The sequence below is a fragment of the Alligator sinensis genome, unplaced genomic scaffold (assembly GCF_000455745.1).
Source record: "Alligator sinensis unplaced genomic scaffold, ASM45574v1 scaffold388_2, whole genome shotgun sequence".
NCBI classification, from domain to species: Eukaryota; Metazoa; Chordata; order Crocodylia; family Alligatoridae; genus Alligator; species Alligator sinensis.
The window spans coordinates 960,226-967,143 of NW_005842102.1; the positions used below are offsets into that span (position 1 = coordinate 960,226).

At 50.2% G+C, this 6,918-nt stretch overlaps 1 long non-coding RNA gene across 1 annotated transcript in view; it reads left to right on the forward strand.

Moving 5' to 3' along the window:
- Positions 1-6,918, forward strand: part of LOC102384856 — an 8,267-nt gene that overhangs the window by 601 nt on the left and 748 nt on the right. The window contains exon 2 of the long non-coding RNA XR_323921.1: positions 1,177-1,314. This is a non-coding gene — a long non-coding RNA (uncharacterized LOC102384856). The remainder of the gene's footprint in view (positions 1-1,176; positions 1,315-6,918) is intronic.

A 6,918-nucleotide genomic window follows, 5' to 3' on the forward strand; every position in this document is an offset into this window, starting at 1 on the left:
GGTTTGGGCCACTCTGGGGGTATTTTTTCGTTGGGGAGAGCTGACAAGAAACTGTTGAGAAATATATCTGCTTAGGCAGAACGTGATGGTTCAGCACTTTTCTGCTGTCTGCAGCCTACGGATAGCATAGCAGTACCTGGAGGTCCCAATGGAAATCAGGCACTGTATACACAGAGCAAAAAGGTCTGTGCCCCAAATATGGGGGAAGCATTATCATCTCCGTTATACAGATAGGGAATGGAGGCACCCAGAGGTTGTGTCTTGCTTAAGGTCATGGAGAGAGTCTAGTGGCAGAGGCAGGAAGGACTGCAGCTCTCCTCAGTCCCGGTCTGATGCCTTAGTTCCTAGACAAAGTAGTCTGGGATCCATTACCGTCCCCAATTCCCCATCTATTCTGCCAAGACCTGTAAGCAAATGGGGACAGTTTATTCTAAGGAGAAGTGCCGGGAATTCAGTATTAATTAGATTTCCAGTGAACACTGGGGTCTTTGCAACAACTGCAGGCAAAAAGCTTCGCCCCCTTACAGTCAAATCGTTGATGGGGAAGTGTGGAGGGCTGGACTTGTGCCTGTTTACTGCAGGGCTGAATTTGGCCCCAGATTTTCCAAGAGCCCTTGAAAAGGCACCCCTGTTATTTGTAGGTACAGCTGTTGGCAGGCGCAGCCCCCACACGGCCGGCGCAAGTGCGAGCCCTCCTCCCTGTTGTGCATGCAAATGTGGGCTTGTGCACAAGCAGGCAGCTGCTCTGGGACACCACAGTGCTGGGGGCCACGCAAGCGCCTCCGATAGCGGGTTCCTTTAAATAATGGCTTGTCTTCACACAGCATTTCCTTCTGGAGACACATCATTTACAAGCACAGCAGGTTCAGAGTGTGGCAGCTTCCAAGCCTTTGTCCGAGCTACTGCCGTCAGTGCTGCCAGGGAACTAACAGGCTGCAGCTACAGATCTTGCGGGATACCAGGGGCTGCAGTGCTTCAGTGCTGCGATCAGATTAGCTGGGTATTAAAGCCAAAGAGCTAGCAGGAAACTCAGCCCTGAGTCTGTCCTTCCTTTTGTTGGCCCAGAGATGAGTGAGTGGAGACTCAGACTCAGAAAGTGGAGCCTGAATCTCCTGCAAGTCTCCCAGTAACTTTCGCCCCTGTTGTTTCATTCTCCTGTGCAATTTCTGTTTCTAGCTGGAAGCACCAGAATATCACATACAGCAAGCTAATTTCATAATATTCGTGGCCAGACCTGAGAGAGGAAACACTGGAAAGATCTGGAGGCCACATCCTGGCATCTGTGCCCCTTTGCACAGTGGGTCAGTTTTGCAGGTCAGTTCCCCGTATGGAGCAGAAACTGGGGGTGAGGAATGGGGTACATAGATGTTTTGTGTGCAGTTTGTGTATTGCCATTACGTGCAGGCATCCACTTTCCTTTGACAGAGCTGGTAACAGCCTGCACGCAGGCAACTATCCCGTCCCCACAAAATGCTGTGTCTCTCTGTGGCTAGTGCAGGACTCAAGCACATCCAGCTGCCCAAAGGCACGCTGAGTCCTTTGTTCTTCCTCTGTGTATTCCACTCAAGGGTCTGGACAGGTGAGTCAACATGTCTACACCCCTTCTGTGCAGCTGCTGTGTTGCACCGAGGAGGTGCAGGAAGGGATAACAGCCCAGCCAGTGCTCTTAATGACCCTTCAAGGGAGTTGCATATCTGGCAGCTTTAATCCTTTCACTGGGAGAGTTCCACCCTGTGTTCTTCTGTGTAAATGACCCTCCGTGTGCAAGCCTCTCACAACCTTAGCCATGATCTTACAGGTAATCAGGGCTGCATTCTGATAGGGGCTGAAAAATGCAGCTCTTGTTCCAGAGAGTTGAGAGTCTAAATAGGTAAGACAGTCAGGGAAAAATTAAGTGTTGTTATCCGTGTTTTACAGATAAAGAAGCTGTTGATGGTCAACAGCATTCAGGTTTCTAAAGGCACCTAGTGTCTTTTTTCAAAGCTACTTTTTAAAAAATCCCACTAGGTTCCTGTCTTTAAATATCTGGTTTCAAGAGACTTAGCTAAGGTTACCCAGGAAGTCTGTAGCAGAGGTGAGACAAAGTCATGTTTGCTAAGCCCTACTTTAATGGCTTGGTTACTAGCCCTTCCCTCTTCTGTAGGTTAACATACGCTGGAGGAGTTTGGGGGCAAAATGGGGCTAGCAATCCATGGGCTCAAATCCTAGGAGAGGGCTGGACACCTGCAATCCCAGGAGAAAAATCTGTGTTGTTTTCATAGATTGCTAGAGGCTGGAAGGGACCTCGTAGATCATCGGGTCCAGTCCCCCTCCAGTAGGCAGAAAGAGACAACTGGGGTCAAGTGACCCCAGCGAGGTGACTGTCCAGTCTCCTTTTGAAGATTTCCAGGGTAGGCGACTGCACCACCCCTGGCGAGAGTTTATTCCACAGTGTGAACAACCCTGAAAGTGAAGGACTTTTTCCTGGAATTGAGCCTGAAGTGGCCTTCCATGAGTTCATATCTACTGGTCTTGGTCTTCCCCAGGGGTGCCCCGGTGTACTCCCCTGATGTAGCGGTAAGCCGCTCCCAAGTCCCCCCTCAGCCTTCTCTTCTGTAGGCTGAAGAGGCCCAGGTCCCTCAGCCTCTCCTCGTATGGCTTGCCTTGCAAGTCCCTGATCATACGGGTGGCTCTTCTCTGGAGTGTTGTTCATTTACAGAGTGATGTAGTTTGCCATGTTAATCTGAAACCCAGTAGAAGGCAGGGTAGATTTGTACTTTATAGACTAACCAAAGTAGATAGGTATTTGCAAAGAACCTTTCACAGCGCCTGATGAGGTGAGCTTCAGCTTCCCACATCTTGCTCTGTATCTATACCTACTTTGGCTCATCTGTAAGGTGCAAATGTACACTGTCTTCTACATTTACTGAGTGCCTGATGAACAGTAGCCCTGGTCCTGCGACCATCTCTTGTGAATGACTCCCTGCACTGGAGCAAAGCCTATGAAAGGAGACCTCTCCGCCCCCCATTTCCCTTTGTAAGTTCATTTACTCGCGCTGCTGAGATCACTAGAGATTCCTTTCTGCACACTCACCTGGGGCTTTATCTGATCCCTTTTTTCTTTCCCTCTGTCATTTTAGTTCTCTCTCTCCTTTCTCTTTGCTCCCCTCATGTCCTTTGTGCCTGCTCTCCTCCATCTCCAAAATCAGCAGCTGCTCCTGCTTGTTAGTGGACCCTTCCTTTCTCTAATTCTTCCTCCAGCCCTTGCCTGTAGTGAATGTTGCAGTCCTGGCTGGGGCTGTCTTGGGATCTCTGTGGAACAGATGCCTTTGTGTAGGCAATAGGTTGGCCTCCAAGAGCTTTCCAGTTCCCTTAGTTGATGTGTACATCTGTGTCAAGGGGAGAGAGGGGCTGAGATGTGAGGGGGAAAAGAGATGAACAGAGGGAGAGGACTAGAGAGAGCATTCAGAGGTGGAAATGCAGAGGGAGGAGAAAGGGATGGGGAAAACAATAGAAAGGAAGAGAGGAAAGCAGGAGCAGGCAGAAAGGGTGGGAGAATAACTGCAAGAGCAGGGAAGAAGAGACCTTGTCTGCACACACAATTGTACCAGTTAGGTAATTGGCCTGGCTTCCTGGGCAGACGCTTGTATTTTGGGTTGAATGTCTTGTTTCAGTTTAGCTTCATTCTGCTGCTCATTGACTTAAGCTAAATGGAGATGCATGCATTTGTAAGCAGTTTGAAATCACACCTGAAGTTAAATCTGGGTATGATTCCGTGTACACTACAGAGAAGCCCTGAGTTAGGGAAGGGAGAGGGAGTTGTATCAAGCAGTCCTGGACTTTGTATGCCTTTCGTGGCTCCTCCAGGTCTTGCTGTCTTCTGCCGGAGTCCGAGATTTGAACTGGAACAAGTTGGGCCTTGGAGGCAGGGAGGGGGATGTTGAGGGTCTGGAATTCCTACAATGTGGGAAGAATTCTGGTTCCTTTTGTTTCCTGCCTCTCTCTCCTCCCTGCTGCAGATGGCTGCTTTAAAAATCCCCAAATGTCGTAGCAGCCTTTCTTGAAGGTTGTTCCTGCTGCAGATGCAAAATGTGTAGCAGGATCAGATTAACCCAGCCTCTGATTTCAAACCACAACTTTTTGAAGGGCACACAAGCCCCTCTGTCCCAGGCAGGAGTGAGCAGAGTGATTGAGTGTGCTGTGGTGCTCGGGTGGTACGTGGACTGGAGAGAGGCACTGGCAGTGGGTGTGGGACAGCATGACACTGGGGAAGAAATCTTGGGGTGAAATCCTGGTCTCCACAGCAATTGCAGCTCTCCCACTGACTCACAATAGGGCCAGAACTTCACCCTTGATCTTTAAGGCAGGAGTTTTGAGGGGGCTATGGGAGTTAGGCACCTAATTGCCACTGATATACTGTGGGATTAGGTATCTTGCTCCCTTAGGTACTTTTGAAAATTCCAGCTGAACACATCATGCTTTTGTATGTGGGTCCTCCAGTAAGTGAGAACCAAGCCATGCATCTGATGCTCCCTGTGTAAAGGAGATGGGGATTTACTTCCCAATATGAAGAAGGGGCTCCCACCCTTTCTGAGGTTGGCTATGGAGCCTTTCCGAGAGCTTCCTTGTGCAGAAACTCCTTACAGTTCTTCACTGCCGACAGGCTGAGCTGCTTTTCTTTTTGTACCAGATGTAAAGCAACCCTTAGAGTCAGCAGGAGCACAGGGTATGTGCCAGGCATGTCTAGGCACACAGGGCAACTGCACTGGTTGTTGGCTGTACTTGGAAATGTGTCCTGTCGGGAAAGAGACTACCCCAGGCACATCTAACCCGACACTGGGACAGGCATTCACCTTCCTTCTCCACTGGCACCACTCTCCCGTTGTTCCTCCGTAGCTTTCCCACTCTGCTCCCCCAGGTATATAAATCATGTTAACCCTGGTTCTGGCTTAGCTTCTCTCTCTAAAGAGAGCTTCAGGGCTGCTGGATCATGGAAGCAGAGAAGTATAGGGCTGGTAAGGACCTCAAAAGCTCATCTGGCAGCTCTGGCATACTTGGATCATTCCTGGTAGAGGTTTGTCCAGCCTGTTTTTAAAAACCTCCAAGGAAGGAGAGAGCCTGTGCAAGCATTTCACCACCTTTATAGTTAGAAGATTTTCCAAATAGCTAACCTGAATCTTCTTTTCTGGAGCAAGTTAGGCTGCTTTCTTTTTGTCCAGTAGACCTGGAGACCTGTCCTCTTTATAACAACCCTTTACGTATCGGAAGACAATATGATGTCCCTTTGCCCTTATACGCACAAAGCTAACCCAGTTCTTTCACCCATCTCGCTCATAGATTATGTTTTCTAAACCGTGCCTCATTCCCATTGCTCTCCTCTGACTTCTTCAATTTGTCAACCACTTTAAGGTACAGGTTTCCCTCGCCAACCGCTGGGCTTAGGTTCCTGAAAGTTCCCGTGGTTGGCAAGACAAAAGGCTTATGGGAAAAATGGCAGGTGAGGGTTGATGCACAGCCATGGAAAACTGTGGTTATTCAAAACTGTATACCGTGGCAGCCAAAATGGTATATAAAATGTTAAACGTGGATACTCAGAACCATGGTTGGCAAAACTGTGGTTGGCAAGGGGAACCCGTACAGTACCCAGAAGTGGACACAGGACCCCAGCTGACACTTTACCAACGCTCAGTAGAGTAGTTTGTTCCCCCAGAAGCTGACGTCCGCTTTGTAGAGCCACAGAAGAATGCAACGCAGGCACTAGCGATGCTAGCTTTCCTGGTCTGATGTCCGCAGCGTGACTTATCTTCGAAGGAGAGATCTCAGACTTCCCCAGCATGGGCAGGAAGGCCCATATCTAAGACCTAAAAGGAGTCCATGGTCTGTTCTGCTCTTGGCCTGGACTCAGCACTGGGGTGGTTTTGTGAGATGAGCAGCTGGTTGTAGACCATCAACGCCCATGTCACACAGGCACGGACCAGCCAAAATAGCACTGGCCCGCAGCTGGCTAGATGCCTCGGGAGGTTGGTAACATGGCACTGAACAGCTTGCCTCCGGAGCCAGTCCCATTTGCGAGTGAGAATCGTTGCCGCCCGAGGGCTGGAAGGTGCCCTGCGTGGAAAAGGGCCAGTGGTCTTGGTGCAGTGGCTCTGCCTTGCGGCAGGGGGGGGCTTCTGCCCCTATTCTGCGCACTGCGGGCAGACCTGTCCTTGGTGCTTCTGGGGGTGTCTTGGGGCATCAAGGAGGGGATATTTCCAATGAGTAATACGACAAGTTAGATGGACCCAGAGCCCCCTGTCACCCCTTGTTAGCTCCCTGGACAGATAGTTTCAAAGCTCTGTGTTTTCCAACAGCCAAGCACCTTCCACCAGGTAATTTATTCCGGGGAAGCAACTCTTCTGCCTTTATCTGTCTTGCGCTCTTCCTCCCCCTCCCTCTCCTTATGCCTTCCCAGTTTAAAACTGAAAAGGTGAGTCCCTTGGGGACAGCTGGAGCTGGCTGGAAGGAGCCCAGGCTGGAAACAATAACAGTAAATAACGATCCCCTGTCAGTGTCATAAAAAGGGAAACGGTTACAAGGTTTTTTGAATAAGCGTCCCCCATAAATCTGCTGGGCTCTGAGAAAACGGGGGGCGATTTGGGGAGGGGGGGGCGGGCAGGCAGGCAAGGGGCGCTGCCTGGGAAAATCAGCAAGCCAAGGAAGGAAGGGAACAGTCGAGCGGGAGGGAAAGCAAGAAAGCGAGAGCAGAAACTCGAGCGAGGAGGATGGAAAAAAAAATAAAAAAATAAAATAAAGCAGGAGAGAAGCGCAAAGACGGGAAGCAAACCTCCTTGAGCTAACACGGTTGCCATGGCGACGTGGCAGCGAGGAACAGGAAACAGCAGAAAATAGAACCGCATTCTGCTGAGGCCTGCACGAGCTGCGAGGAGCGTGGACCCCTCC